The following is a 16,244-nucleotide window of genomic DNA, read 5'->3' as shown; positions in this document are numbered from 1 at the left end:
CGTCCAGACATTGCCTATTTAGTTGGGGTTCTAAGCCAATTCATGCACCCTCCTAAGAAACCACACATGGAGGCGGCAAAGAGAGTTCTTAGATACTTGAAAAAGTATCCTGGAACAGGTCTACTATTCAGTAAACATAATCACCTAAAGGTGGAAGTCTTTACAGATGCTGATTGGGTAGGTGCTGTGGATGATAGAAAGTCCACGAGCGGGTATTGCACATTTGTGGGAGGAAACCTAGTGACTTGAAAAAGCAAGAAACAAAGTGTGGTAGCAAGGTCAAGTGTTGAAGCTGAATATAGAGCTATGGCACATGGGGTGGCTTAAGTTCTTTGGCTAAAAAATCTTCCAGGGGAACTTGAAGTTGTTGTTCATAATCCTATGTCTCTTTACTGTGACAACAAGGCAGCCATAAACATCGCCAACAACCCTGTCCTACATGAGAGGACCAAGCACATTGAGGTGGACAAACACTTCATAAGGGAAAAATTGGAAAAAAAAAAGGAAATTTGCATCTCTTATGTCATCTCCAAGGAACAACTCGCTGATGTCATCACAAAAGGGCTTCCATACTCGCAGCACAATGAGTTATGTGACAAGCTGCGCATGATAGACATATTCAGCCCAACTTGAGGGGGAGTGTTGTGAGGATTATTTAATTGTTATTTTATAGTTGTTGTTAGTGTTAAGATGTTGTCAGTCAATTATTTTCTTTCTTTCTTATTAGTTTGTTTCTAGGGAGTGCCACCAGGGGCATACTTGTAATCTCCCATTCCTTTTATATTAAGTTAATATAAATAACTAAACTGGCGGCAGCCAGTAGTAGTAGGTTTTTGTCTCTCAATCATATCTTCCCCTTCTTCTCTTTCTCTCTCTCTCCATGAATGATTACAGGAACAAGTAGATCAACCAAGAGGGAAGAAACCGGTTGGGTGCAGATGGATATTTACTGTAAAGTACAATGCAGATGGCTCAATTGAAAGATACAAAGCCCGACTGATTGCTAAGGGATACACACAGACTTATGGTATTGTTAAGAATGCTTTTTTGAATGGTGATCTCCAAGAAGAAGTATATATGTAGTTGTTGCCCCCTAGTTTCTATGATGAAGATAATGGAAAGAAAGTTTACCGACTTAAAAAAGGCTTTGTATGCTTGAAACAGTCCCAAGGGCATGATTTGTTTACTAAAGGGTTGAGTAGTGGGAGAGTGGACTACATATGTAACAAGCTGGGATTATATGATATATATTCTCCAGCTTGAGGGGGAGTGTTAGTGTCGAGTATGTAGGGGTATTTTTGTCTTTGTGCTTGTGTTTATGTGCTGATGTGTAAGTTTATGTTAGATTTAATGTCCCTAACTTAAGTAGAGACATATGTGACTTTTCCACATTATTTTAGTAATATAAAATACATCTGGCCAAATGAGAGAGTGTGCTTTTATCTCATTCAAACCAGAATCTTTCCTCCTTGTTTCTCTTCTGCTCTTCTCCTTTCTCTCTTTCTCTCTCTCTCTCTTTCTCTCCTCTCTTCTCTCTCTCTTCCTTGATTGTTATCAGTCTAACAGGCAGACCAAACACTAACAAGGCTCAATTAAACAACACCCTATTTTTTAAGAAAACAAGTTCAGCCCTAACTCTCTTGGTTGTATATGTTGATGATATTGTGGTAATAGGCAGTGACAGTGATGAGATTGATTCCCTCGAGAAGTTACTTAGTAAGGAGTTTCAAGTGAAAGATTTGGGTGATTTGCGGTATTTCTAGGGAATTGAAGCATGGCATCTTCGTTTCTTAGAGGAAATATGCCTTTGATCTCCTAGAAGAGACTGGAAAATTTGGAGTTAAACCAACAAACACACCAACTGAACCGACTCACATGATAAATGCAGAAGGAGGTGATCCACTTGAAGATAAAACCATGGCATCTTATGATGTCAGTGTAATCAGTCAGTATATGCAGTCTCCCAGAACATCCCACCTTGTGGTTTGAAAGGATACTTGCTGATTATGTGGATGATAGGAGATTTTCCTTAGGGTACTGTGCTCTTGTTGGAGGCAATCTGGTTTCCTGGAAAAGTAAAAAACAAAATGTTATTGCCCACTCTAGTGTTGAATCAAAGCACAGATCTATGGCTAATGGGGTGGCTGAAGTGTTATGGCTAAGATCACTACTTGAGGAGTTAGAGATTTCTTAACAAAAGAGGAATAATAGAAAGTAAGGGGGAGAAGGAAAGAGAGGAATAAGGGAGAAGGTAGAAGAGAAGAAGAATGATTAGCGGGCAATAATAACCTCTAGCGGCACCAGAATATATTAATATTTATAGGGCAACCATAAATAAAAGGGAAAAGACGCTTATGCCCTTGTTGTAACTAAAGTACAATAACAGCCATAAAATAATTACTTTAAACAGACCAAACAGACCCTAACTAGGCAAAATAAGAAAAAAGAAATAAAGTAAACTATTTCAACACTCCCCCTCAAGTTGGGGCATAGATGTCAATCATGCCCAACTTGTCACACAAATTGTTATGCCACACATGATGAAGGCCCTCGGTGAAGATGTCTGCAAGTTGTTCTTCCAAGCTGACATATGGAGTGCACACTTCTCCACTCACAAGTTTTTCTATAATAAAATGCTTGTCCACTTCAATGTGTTCTGTCTTATCATGGAAGACTGAATTAGTAGCAATGTTGATAGCAACTTTATTATCATAATAAAGTGACATGGGGTTGTTAACTGCAAAACCCAGTTCACCTAACATGTTTCTTATCCACATGATTTCAGCAACTCCATGAGACAAAGCGTTGTATTCTGCTTCAGCACAGGACTTAACCACCACACTTTGCTTCTTACTTCTCCAAGTGACTACGTTTCCTCCCACAAAGGTACAATACCCACTGGTAGATTTTCAGTCATCGACTACCCTTGCACAATCAACATCTGTATAGACTTCCACTGTCAAATGCCGATGTTTCTGAAATAGCAAACCAGCCCCTAGAAACTTCTTGAGGCATCTAGAGATCCTCTCTGCAGGTTCAAAGTGAGTTGTCCTAGGATTATGCATGAACTGACTAAGGACACACACTACATAAGCAATATCAGGCCTAGTCATAGACAAATATAAGAGTCTCCCTACAAGTCTCTAGAACTTCTTCACATCTTTCAAGAACTCCCCTTGACCGTCTCCCAGCTGATGGTTAGGTTCAGTTGGTGAATCAATTGGCTTCACCCTTAACTTGCTTGTATCCTCTAATAGATCTAGTACATATTTCCATTAGGAAATAAAGATGCCCTTTTGAGAGCGGGCAACTTCAATCCTAAGGAAATAACATAAAGGTCTTAGATCTTTCACCTCGAATTGAGTGGCTAAGAATTTCTTTAGCCTCTGTATTTCAGTCTTCCAGTCTCCTGTGACCACTATGTCATCAACATACACAATTAAAGCTGCAATTTTCCCTTCACCTTTCTTCACAAACAGAGTGTGATCTGACTGGCATTGTTTGAACCCCATCCAATGAACAACTAAGTGAAACTTACTAAACCAGGCCCAAGGTGATTGTTTCAACCCATATATTGATTTTTTTAACCTGCACACCTTTTGCTCACTGCCTTTGGTGCAAAAACCTAGAAGTTGAGTCATGTGAACCTCCTCCTCTAAGTCACCATTCAAAAATGCATTTTTAATATCCAAATGGTGAAGTTCCCAGTCAAGATTAACTACCAATGAAAGGAGAGTCCTGATAGAATTCATCTTGGCTACTGGAGCAAATGTCTTTGCATAGTCTACTCCATATACTTGTGTAAATCCTTTTGCCACCAATCTGGCCTTGTACCTTTCAACTGTACCATCAGCCTTATGCTTCACTATGAACACCCACTTGCATCCCACCGGTTCCTTTCCTTCAAGAAGATCCACCAACTCCCAAGTGCCATTTTTATGCAATGCATCAATTTCTTTCTTCATATGCATCTGTCCATTCAGGTTTGGATAAAGCTTCTGCCACATTCTTAGGAATAGAAGCACTGTCAACGGATGAAAGGAATGCACAATATGAAGGTGAAATATGATCATAAGACACAAAGAGAGAGATAGGATGATTAGTAGTACAAGATCTAGCATCCTTTCTCTTAGCAATAGGAACATCAAGATCATTAGTAACAGGGGGATCAATATTAAGAGATTCAGGCATATCAATGAGAACAAGTGTACCTAGTTGATGAGGAATATCTACCTTTGGAGAATCTAATGGTGTTGGTTGCATAGTTTCAGGTTCCATAGCTCTTGAACTCTACTGGCTCTTATGGCGGCGAAGAAAGACACGAAATTGAGGAGGATCAGTAAGAGGAGGTAATTGAGTCTGAGCCTAGGTGTGTTTCTCCTCAACCCTACTCTCCCCTAAGGAGAAACCAAGAAGAAATGTTGACTCTCAAAGAATGATACATCCATGGAGACATAGTACTTGTGCAAGGCAGGGTCATAGTAATGGTAACCCTTTTGAGATAAAGAGTAACCAAGAAAAACACAAGGAATGGCATGAGGATCGAGCTTACTACGAGTAGGGGACAAGTCATGAACGAAGCAACGACACCCAAAGACACGCATTGGAATTGGGGACAGTGGAGCCGTAAGAAACAAAAGTTGATATGGGGCCTTATACTCTAGTAACTGAGATGGCATACAGTTGATGATATATGCAGCACACTGCACACATAACAACATCCATCCAAACGCGCTTTGGAACATTCATATGGAGCAATAAACTACGAGCTACTTCGAGAAGATGATTTTTTTCTTTCAGCAACACCATTTTGCTAGGGTGTCCTAGCACAAGAACTTCGATGAAGAGACCTACATGAAGAAAAGAACTCCGTAAGATCACTATGGAAGTACTCTTTTGCATTGTCTGACTGGAAAATTGAGTGAAAATAATGCATTAAAAGTCTTTAACAATCTTTGGCACTTCATATCTAGATCGCATAAGATAAACCCAAGTATATTTAGAGTAGTCATCAATCAAAGTAATGAAATACTTATATCCAGTCTCAATGGGTAGAGTAACAGAGCCCTAAACGTCATAATAGACAATATGAAATGGAAATTCAGACCTTTTATTATCTTAAAGGAAAAGAACTTCTACAATGTTTGCTTAATTGACATGTCTGACACTACAACTCACTAACTAACAAAGACTTAAATAATTTTTGAAACATAAGTTTTAATGACTCAAAAGAAAGATGACCAAGATGACTATGCCATAAGTAGGCTTAACTCTCACTAGATGAATAAGGACTCAGTAGCCACAAGATCGGCTTTATTCTCCAACATGTAGAAACCATCCACCATGCTTCCTCTACCAATCGTCTTCCCCGAGGCCAAATCCTAAAACACATAAAGAAGGAAAGAAAGTAACTGAGCAATTCAAGGAGTGAGTAATACTGCTAATGGAAAGTAAATTGATAGGTAATTTAGGGACATGCAACACATTAGAGAGGGTAAGGCTGAATAGAAAAGATATGGTTCCTTGGCTGGCTATCATTGAGAATGAACGATCAGTTAGTCTTACCTTATCTCTCCTAGAGAAAAGGTGGTATGCCTGAAATAAAGTTGATTTACCAATCATGTGGTTTGAGGCTTCATGATCAATTATCCAAGGGGAATCAGAAGTATGAGATGACACATGGAAAACAGTGGCAATATTACCTAATGTAGATGCAAAGGAGGTAGAAGGAGTAGGGCCAGAATCCATCTGGTGAAGAGTCCTACCATATAACTCCAAATGGACACAAAAAGAATTCATAATCTCTTCCTTATGGTCAAAACTAGGGTGTTGCTCCTGAGGTACCATGGGACTAATCTCTTGAGATGCCACATTAGTTGAGTTATATTTTTTCTGATTCTGCTAGATTGGCTTCTTACTCTAATCAGTTGTTGATTTCTTACTCAATTCCTATGCCCATTTAGGTTTCCTATGGAGTTCTCAACATGTATCTCTAGTGTGTCTGGTCTTCTAACAGTGAGTGCACCAAAGTTTGTCCTTGTTGTCCACTCTCTTCTAAGAATCACCATTCTTAAAGGAGTCTTCGACATTTGAACTTGTACCTCCTCAGACAGCTAGGGCAACTGACTCCCCCTCTATACAATTCATCACACTTCTACTCTCTTCAAACTGAACTACAGCATAACCTCCTGAACTGATGGTAAGTCTTTACTTCCCAAGATCTGTACCCTAATAGACTCATATGTAGGGTTCAATCCCAAAAGAAAAGGAAATACTTGTTGCTAAGAAACGAGTGATTTGAAGGCCCTTGCATCTTCATTGCACTTCCAATTCACATTTTGATAATGATCCAATTCCTTCCAGATTGATGCCAAATCTAAATAGTACACTGAGAGACTTCTCTCCCCCTACTTGCAAGTACAGGATTCAGCTTGCAGTTGGTATATCTTGGCATAGTGCCTTTGCTCTGAATAAGTAGATTTCGCTTGTTCCCATATTTTACAAGCTATTTCAGCCCACATGAATGTCTTCCTTACTTGTGGCAGCATGGAAACCAAGAGCCATGACATCGCCATACTATTTTCTTGGCTGCACCTATCATATTCAGCACTTCCAGTCTTCAGTTCCTTCACTTTACCATTAATATATCCTATTTTCCCCCTAGCAGTAATGTAGAGTTTAATTCCCCTAGACCATTCATGGTAGTTAGTCCATCAAAGGGAATCACAGCCATGGGAAAGCTCATATCCATCCCCCCATTCATTCCGTTTTGACTTCCTGAAACCACAGAAGTTGCAAAATTCTCAGAGCACAAGGTTAAAAAAAAAACTATTCAGTCTCAACACACAACTTAGGATTCCTCCTTACACCAAAAAAAAACATCCAAACACCACACCAAATAAGCAGTCCACATACACACTTTGGTTTGGACACAAACTGAGCACAAAAAGCACCAATTTCCAAACAAAAAGCAAGTTCAGATTGATTTCAGACCTATACGGAGTTAACAATTCCAACCTACCAATCTTCTAGAATGTCTAAGTGCATTAACCATCAGGAGAGATCATTAAAAATTTGTAATCACATCAAAACTAGGAAATAACAGGTCATCTGTGACCTACATTCATCCCTTTCACAAGTACAGGATCACACAATCCAAGAAAAAAAGGTCTAAATCTCACAAATTTCTGACAACATTCAGTAGACCAAATTCATTGAGTTTCCTCTTGGTACACGACCAAGATAAGAGAAAAAAAAAAGGAAGGCTTGTACCAATCGTAGGTTAGTGTTTTCATTCTCAGTCTGGAGAAGACAACAAGTTAAAGTGGGAAGACTTTGTTCGATTTGCTCTCACATCAAGTAAACCTGCCCTGGTACCATCTTAACAGAAGAGGAACAACAGAAAGTATAGGGGAGAAGAAAAGAGAGGAAGAAGGGTGCAGAAGAGTAGAAGAATAAATGGTGAGCAATAATAACCTCTAGCAGCACCAGAATATATTAATATTTATAGGGTGACCATAAATAAAAGGGAAAAGACCCTTGTGCCCCTGTTGTAATTAAAGTACAATAACAACCATAAAATAATTACTTTAAATAGACCAAATAGACCCTAACTAGGCAAAATAAGAAAAAAGAAATAAAGTAAACTATTTCAACAAGGTTGAATATGAAAGGCCACTAATGATGTATTGTGATAACTAGGCCGCTATTAATATTGTTCATAATCCCATACAACATGATAGAATCAAACATATTGAGGTAGATCGACATTTTATTAGAGAAAGAATTTCCTCCCAAGAAGTTTGCCTTCCGTATGTTGCCTCCGATATGCAACTTGTTGGTGTCTTCACCAAAGCAATTACAAAGGGTCAAGTGAAAGACAGATTTATGCAAGTTGGGAATGACCAATATCTATTCCCAACTTGAGGGGGAGTGTAGAGAAGCAGTATAGTAGTTATTTCTTTAAGTTTGGGCCTGTTCTTTATTTTATCATTTGGGCCTTGTCATGGACCTGTTAGTTAGGCCTACATTAGTTGCATAGTTTTCAAGGTGACACCTAGGTGACAAGGCGCCCTTGGAGGCTCGCCTTGCCTAATTGCCAAGCAATTTTCTATAGCATGTTATAAAAAACTTTTATATTCTTAATTTTTTGAGGTTATAATTATAATATAGACATTTTTAAACTAAAATATTCATTTTGTGTTTATATACTAATTTATTTTTATTATTTTCTTATTTATTAGGGTTTAATCGATACAAACATTGCTAAATGTTGTATTGAACCCTCAAAGACTTCAAAACTTGAACCAATAAGTAAGGAAGAACTTAAAATGTTGTCCAATCAACACATTTTCTTCTTTTTCTTTACTAATTTTGTTTGTATATCTTCTTCACCTTTTCTTTTCTTCTTTTCCTATAACAAAAATAGGGGTTCAGCCCTTACATCTTTTGAATTTTCTTTTCTTTCTTCTTTTTCTTCTCATGAATATGTTGGAATATGTTGATTTTCTATATTTTAACATAAAGTTTATACTTTTCTTATGAAAATTATGGATATTTATTAAGGAAATAGGATTATGGAACCTAGGGAACTATCCTAGGATGCATGTTTTTACTTAAAAAAATCCATCACCTAGGCAACTAGGCAACAAGGCCCCCCCTATCGCCTAGCCTCGCCTTGGCGCCTTGAAAACTATGATTAGTTATTTATTATATTATGTTAAGTAGAGTCTAGGCGGGGGTATAGTGATCTTTGTAAGTTACTTTATGATAGAAACCTATAAATACAAAATCTGGGCGGCAGAATAGAGATTACTGCTCCCTTTCTTTTCATTCTTCTTCTCTCCTCTTCTCTTCTTCTCTTCCTCTCTTCTCTCTTCTGTTTCTCTCTCTCTCTCTCTCTCTCTCTCTCTCTCTCTCTGTGTTTTCTTGCAGAAATCTGAACCTGAGTACAGGCCGAAGGTGATCAACATCAGCCTTCTCCCACCAAATAGAATATCCTGGCCAAAAGAAATGGGACAATGGTTTGAGGTTACCTTTGGCATGGCGTTTGCTGTTAGGTTCTACCACAAAGCTTCCCAATCAACCGAGAACAAGAATTTATCAAGTTTGGAGCAAATTAGGTTAGCTTGAAAGTTTGACCAAGTGAACTCTACTTGTAGCAATGGTGGTTCTTTCAATTCAAAGGACTCAATCAAGTTGTTAAAATTCCTCAGACTATGGGTGAGACCCTGCTTCGGGTTGTTTGTTTCTCTCAAGAATCTAAGGATATTGAAATCCCCTAAGACACCAAGGCCCCTCCCAAAGTCCTCCAACTACACTCAACTCCTCCCAAAAATATTCCCTTTCTATATAGGAGTCAGGGCCATAAAATTGATCAACACCTACACTTTCCCACCACTAATTCTTTTAAAATTAGTTGAGACTGAGTAAGTCCCAATAAGTTCCTCCATGCACTCCAATTCTTCATTTCTCCAAATAATGAGGATTCCCCCTGAGGCTCCCCAAGAAAATGCGTAAGTCCCACTTAGGCCTCTAATGCCCTATATGCTTCTAATCCACCTTCTATCTAACTCTGTCAATTTGGCTTCCTGAATTTGGAAGATATCCAGCTTCTCTTTCCTCAGAACACTCCTTATTAACCTTCCTTCTTTTCCCACTGACAAAAGCCCCACTATCCATTTTGTTTGTATTAGAATATGCTCGTTTCAAAGGAGCTCCCACAGCTTATGTAGTTTGCTAACAGAAATATTATAGATTGGTGAAACTAGAATGGGATTACATGCAAAAATATAACTTTAGTAACCTAGAGAGAGAGATTGAGGATGTCACCTTTAAAAATAAAGAGGGTAAACAAAATGGAAAGGTGCACTCCAAGTTCTGTTTGACTAGATAATACCAATCAGGCATTCAGGCTAAAAGTAAAATGTTATAAAAGACTATTATGCTCATAATAATGTATGAAGTAGAGTGTCGGGCAGTCAAGAAGCAACATGTTCAACAGAAAAATGACAAAAATGCAAATGTTACGATGTATGAGTAGTAAAACCAAAAGCGTGGAATAGAAATGAATGTATCTTTGAGAGTCTAGGAATAGCCTTAAAGAGTGACAAAACAAGGGAAAATAGGCTTAAGATGATTTAGGCATGTGCATAGAAATATCACCTACTGCACCAAGAAGAAATGGCATATTGTAAGTTGAAGAAACTGCAAGAGCTAGAGGTAGGCCAATAGGGAGTGAGGGACATAGGTAAGGTAGTGAGTAATAATCCAAAGGGCTTGCAATTTAACATTGAATGTGGTCCTTGAAAGAGTGGGATAGCAAAATAAGATTCTTGTAACGAGCCTATATGGTTGCATAAAGCTTTATTGAGTTAAGGGATTTCATAAAAGAGCCTAAAAATTCCCAAAAAAAGGTCAAAACCTATTGATAAATAAATCTTCATCCAGTTATTAAAAGTAACATTATCATTTGCAAGAAATATGTTAAAAAAACACACAATCCAACCAAAGGGCAACAAAATAGTCCAAACTGTTATACGACAACCTAAAAGCTTAAAATTACCTACTGTGTATCACCAACATACCCCAATATCATGTCACCAGCACTATATACAAATTTCGACCCCATTTTTAGGCCCAAGACAAATAAGGAATCAATTTTTAGCCCAGAAAAATAAATCCTACCAACAGATATCCTCTAAAATTCTGAACAATCTTTTCCTGTGCTTATGATGGTTCCTTGATTGGATATTTGAGTGAAAAAGCAGGCAATATTAAAAGTTTGTACCTAGTTCAAGTTGCAGAATATCTAAGAGCACCTCTATGACACTTTCATGGATTGGTGGTGCTTCAATGTTGACATTGTTGATGCTTCAACCAAAACCCAGAAAGCCCCTCATCAACGACTGTTGCAGAAAAACCCAAGAAAACAGATTCGAAATGGCACTCAAATGAAAATAAAATAGAGACAAAGAGAAAGCAAACACAGAGAACACACAGATTTACCTGGTCCGGCTTATAGCCTACGTCAACGGGTGAAGGAGGAATAGAAATCCACTATGTAGTAGGCAATGGAAAAGAAATAGAGTTGTGCTCTCACAGAAAACCCTAAGCCCCAAAATACACCCAATGTCTCTCAAGACTCCGCCTTCTGTATACAAGAGAGAACCCCCGAAAATACATGACTCTTCATATTCGGTTCGGACCTATAAGATGAATATGGGTCGAGTTACGCATCCACCACAAACCACTATGAAATTTTGCCTTCAGGTTTTTCTCAAATTAATTCAGAGTGGATTCATGAAGCGGGTCGCTGCAAAGAATGCAAGGCACAAACATAACAACGACGAATACAGAAAATGCACAATAACACAAACCCAAGGAGGAAGGAGCAAGGAGCTTCAGAAATTACTCTAAAGAATGGGGGGATCAGAAAAGGCTATTAACGAAACCTCTTCAAAATTCAATAATATGAACAACCATTCCGGATACAACATTAGTTCAAAATATGCCACAAGCAAGAACCCTCGTCAAAACAATCACCAGAATTCCTGGAAGAGTGAATTCATTCACTCAATCACAACTACCAGCTGCAGGTTAATCCAAACCCCTATAAAAAGGAAAAACAGTGGGGGACCCTCCACTAGCACTAGACAACAACAGTTTTATGGCATCAGTATTACCACAATCGCAGATTTGCATTGGCTAATGTCACCTCGACCTCCCGAAGCTAAAAATCTTCGGTGACTAAATTACCGTTACTAACTCAAATTAGAATGAGAAGTACGGTCTTTTCCGCAGTGTTTCGGTGCTCTACTAGGAGGGCAATAAACCGTAGGTTTTACAGGAAAACCATCGACTATCCATTAGAACAAAGATTAGCAGTTAGTTGCGTGCAGTATCATGTCTAATGTAGGACAAGTCACAACTCACAAGATGTAGCAATTATGTACATGTCAGATTTTTTAGCATAATAAACAAAAAGAAAAAAAGGAACACGCATTAAAAAGAGAAGCGTAATTATTCCTCCCAACATTTGCTTACCCATTTGCAACTAAACTATAACAAAATTGCACACAAAAATGATAAAACATCAACTATCTGTAACAAATAATGAAAGACAAGTGGAACGAAGAGCATGCGAGATCCAATGAGCAAAGGTTTTAGAACAAACTGCAGTCATAAAAACAGTAAAACCGTCGAGCTAAAAAGGTTAGGTACTGTACGTAAAGCACCCGAAAAAACAAAGAAGAGAAAAGAAGGTAGAAAGAAAAAGTGGGAGACCCATCCTCTTCACCCGGAGTTCGAAACTTAAAGCTAGAAAGCATATCGAAGCACATTTAATTCTCAATGCTTTCTTCGATCTGTGAAGGATCAAGAAATAGAATTGAAACAACTGAATGGAAAAAAAAAATAGCTACTGATTTATTTATCCTACTACAAATTCTACTGTTCTCAAATTTCATGCAAAATGAAATCTCAGAAACACCTACCGGCAAGAAGCAGGATGGAACGGAGAGATCAGAAGCTTTACACGATAATAATCAAAAGAGAGATCTATGCCAAATTGGCAAAATAAAAAAATAAAAATTCGCGGTAAAATAGTAATTAGCATATGGCAAAAGTAAGCTCGCTAGAATTGCAAAGCAGACGAGAAGTTGCAGATATTTTACGAAAACTAAGACAATCAAAGAAAAAGAAAAAAGAAAAACGAGACACAGCCGAAGAAGAGTAGATCTGATTCTTACATGGAAATGGAACCAAGGAAACCATCGTAACCGGAAGCCGGAAGTCTGGATATCGAAGTTGGAGAGAACATAGAAGAAAATTCCTGGAGAAGTCCTCGTGTTGTTGTATGTCTTTCAGAACTTAAATATTTTATATGTATTTCTTCAGGTTTTGCGTGTCGTGGATCAGCTGATTATCTGCTGCTTGGACACGATGCTGCTGTGGCGCCGATGCGGCTTGCTGCGCCCGTACGATATGTCGTATGCATCGTCAGTGTACGTACTGGATGTTTGGTTGTAAGGGTATGGTTAGAGATTGTCAACGAAACTAGCGTGAGGAGAAACCAGCTACTACGCCAACCGACGTAGCCTTGGGCTTAAACCGTGAGTTTACGGCTTATGAAGTTATGATGTTCGCTTTGCCCTCGTCTATCTCATTTCGTCCGATTCAAGGTGGAATCCGGATTGCTCCTCATTAAGCGCGTCAATGGACGGATCAATAAGAAATATTGAATTGGATTAGTCTCGCTCCTAAAAATATTTATTAGATTGGATTGGACCTGGGTACAATTTGTAATGGATTTATATTGAACTGAATTGAATTGAATCAATATCCCGGCCATTGATATAAATATAAGATGAGAGTACGAGTGTCAATAGATCAAGTTTGGGTTGAACCCAATCTAAATTAAAACCAAATTGAACAGTTTAGATGGTCATTGGATTGGACATGCAGGTCCATCTATAATCCGAGACTGGATCGGATTGGACCAATATCCAATCCATCGAGAGCCTGACTCCTCACATAGAACTTCTCACACCAATCTCACAGCACATTCAGGGCTGCAAATGAATCGGGTCAGATTGGATATATTCAGTCGGATCATATCCATTGGATATCTAGCATATTTGAATTGAATTCAGATTATAATAATTGGATATTAAATTGTATAAATAAATTTGACTAAAAATGATCAAAGTATTGTATAATATTAATAAAAATGAACTAAAAATGACTTTAATGTTATATTTTATGAACAAAATGAATTGAAAATTACTTGTATAAAATATGCACCTATGACAATTTAGTGAAAAATACCACATCCAAACCATCTTTAATGATATATAATATAAATTTTAAATATATATATGAGCATATATACTTAAATCAAATTTGAATTGGACTATATCAGATTAGGTAAAGGTGGATCCATATTTGCTCCAATTATAAAGGAAACAAACTAGATCATCCTTAATAAGATCAAATTCAAATTTGAATAATTGAATACCATTTTCCGTCCTAAACATCCAGCCATACATTACAAACACCTCCTCATAAATGACAACATACAAGTATGGAAAATGTTCTCAATGTGCATCTGAAATGTGCTTGATGTTAGTGTGAAGAGTGATATACTTATAGTACATCCAATCATGTATCGGGAATATCTCATGAATCACAAGAAATACAACCAACGTGTAATTTCAAAAATTCAAATCTATTTTTCACAAAATGCTTCTAACACTAACCTCACAGCACATCCAACTGTGCATTTAAAACATTTGCTCATGAATGACAACATACAAGTATCAAGCCACAACTAGGGGTGGCCACAAATCGAGCTTCTCATGAGCTATTTGAGCTTAGCTCGGTTTAAATCGAGCTTTGAGCCGAGCTCGAGCTTAATATATAGGCTCATTTGCTAATCGAGCTAAGCTCGACCCCATTGAAGCTCAGCTCATGAGGCTCACGAGCCTTGTATAATAAATAAATATTTTTTATTATATACATACATACATACATACATACATACATACATACATACATACATACATACATATATACATACATATGCATATACATATAAATATATATAATAAATAATTTTTATTATATAATAAGATTTTATATATAATATTTTTATTTTTTATGTATAATGGTAAATAATTTTTATAAATCTTTTTTTTGTATGTAAAATAAAAACATTATTTATATGTATATTTTATTTTTTATATGTATAATAATAAATGGTTTTTATAATTCTTAATTTTTTGTATGTAAAATAGAAAAAAAATATTTTTAAATGTATACTTTTTATTTTTTAGAAAAAAACATGGCTTGTAGTTGAGCTCGAGCTCAAATCTCTAGCTCGAATCAAGCTCGAACCTAATACAGTTTCAGTGAGTCAAGCTCGAATAGCCAAGTATTTGGCTTGGCTCGGCTCGAATCCACCCCTAGACACAACAATGTTATGCCAATGGAAGAAGCTAATTTTTACCGAGCTGAGTGTGCCTAGTTTTAACGGCTTGAATTGTTTAAGCTTGAATCTCCCATTTGGCTCGACTAAAGTAGCAGAACGTCTTAAGCTCTCAGGCATATATCAGCGTGCATTGAGAACATCCCCCATACTTGTCATTGGGAGATGTTCCCAATACATGGCTACATGGGATGTGTTGTGGGACGTTTTTGGGGCGCATTCTCTATGGGGGCAGATTTTAGAGATGGCAATTTGACCACTAATCGGGGTTCGAAGAAAATCCAAAACTCTGGGGTCGGGGGTGGTATTTATCCACCCCGCCCCAATTATATTATATAACATAATACATATAAAATTGTTAATATATGTTAATATATATTATTTTATATTATAATATATTATTTATATATTATATTATATAAATACATAATATAAAATAGTTCTAGATAGGTTTTAAAAAAATAAAAAAACAAAGTAGGAGATCCTCATTCCCCGCAAGGAATGGAGTTAAGATTTTTATCCCCATCGAGGTTTGGGGCAAGGACGGGGCGGAGAATTTCAATTTGGGGTCATTTGGTGTCGGGTACAGGGCAGGCAAAACCTGGCCCCCGCCCCGTTCGTTGCCATTCCTAACAAATTAGAACTACTTTTTCATATTTTAAACTAAGCTACTTTCAGCCAATACAGTTCCACCACGAAGTCAATGTTCTCGCCTTGTATTTTCAGCGTTCTTTGCCCTTTTTTTATTCATTTTAGCTATCGAGGCAGTAGGATAAACAACTCACAAAATCCCATAAGTCACTACGTGTCAAAAAATCGAAATTCAAGTAGAAGATATTTTCATCGGCATGTTGGAATCAAAGGAATAAATTAGGGAAAAGTATGGGCAGGTCCATTGTAGAAATCTGAACACCATGCCAGCCCATACAGAATTTACAATGACATTCAAGTTCGAATTTTGAAATTAAAAGACAGATTCCCACACCAATTAAGCATTACACTCTTACCAATGTTTTTCTTGTGAGGTGGCAATCTAGCTCAGATCCATGTCATAATAATATTTATTTAAATTTTTATTTGAAAATTAACCTTAAGTTGTAAAGGCTAAAATGACCCTACCAGGGCCCACCCTCTTCTCTCTCGCCCTCCTTCTTCTCTCTCTTTCGTTGTCTCTCACAATCTTAACTCTCATCACATTTCTTCCTGCAACTTTTCCCTCGACGACTGAACTTCAGCTGCTCTCCCTCCTCTCTCACTC

General features: G+C 37.5%; 1 long non-coding RNA gene across 1 annotated transcript in view; it reads right to left on the bottom strand.

Annotated features, from left to right (window-relative positions):
- LOC104588457 (uncharacterized) overlaps window positions 1–13,099 on the bottom strand; it is a 47,768-nt gene extending 34,669 nt beyond the window's left edge. The window contains exon 1 of the long non-coding RNA XR_016077676.1: window positions 12,750–13,099. This is a non-coding gene — a long non-coding RNA (uncharacterized LOC104588457). The remainder of the gene's footprint in view (window positions 1–12,749) is intronic.
- Between the last annotated feature and the right edge of the window lie 3,145 nt (window positions 13,100–16,244).

The sequence above is a fragment of the Nelumbo nucifera genome, chromosome 1 (assembly GCF_055504915.1).
Source record: "Nelumbo nucifera cultivar China Antique chromosome 1, China Antique-T2T, whole genome shotgun sequence".
NCBI lineage: Eukaryota > Viridiplantae > Streptophyta > Magnoliopsida > Proteales > Nelumbonaceae > Nelumbo > Nelumbo nucifera.
This window is presented reverse-complemented; position numbering and strand designations above follow the sequence as displayed.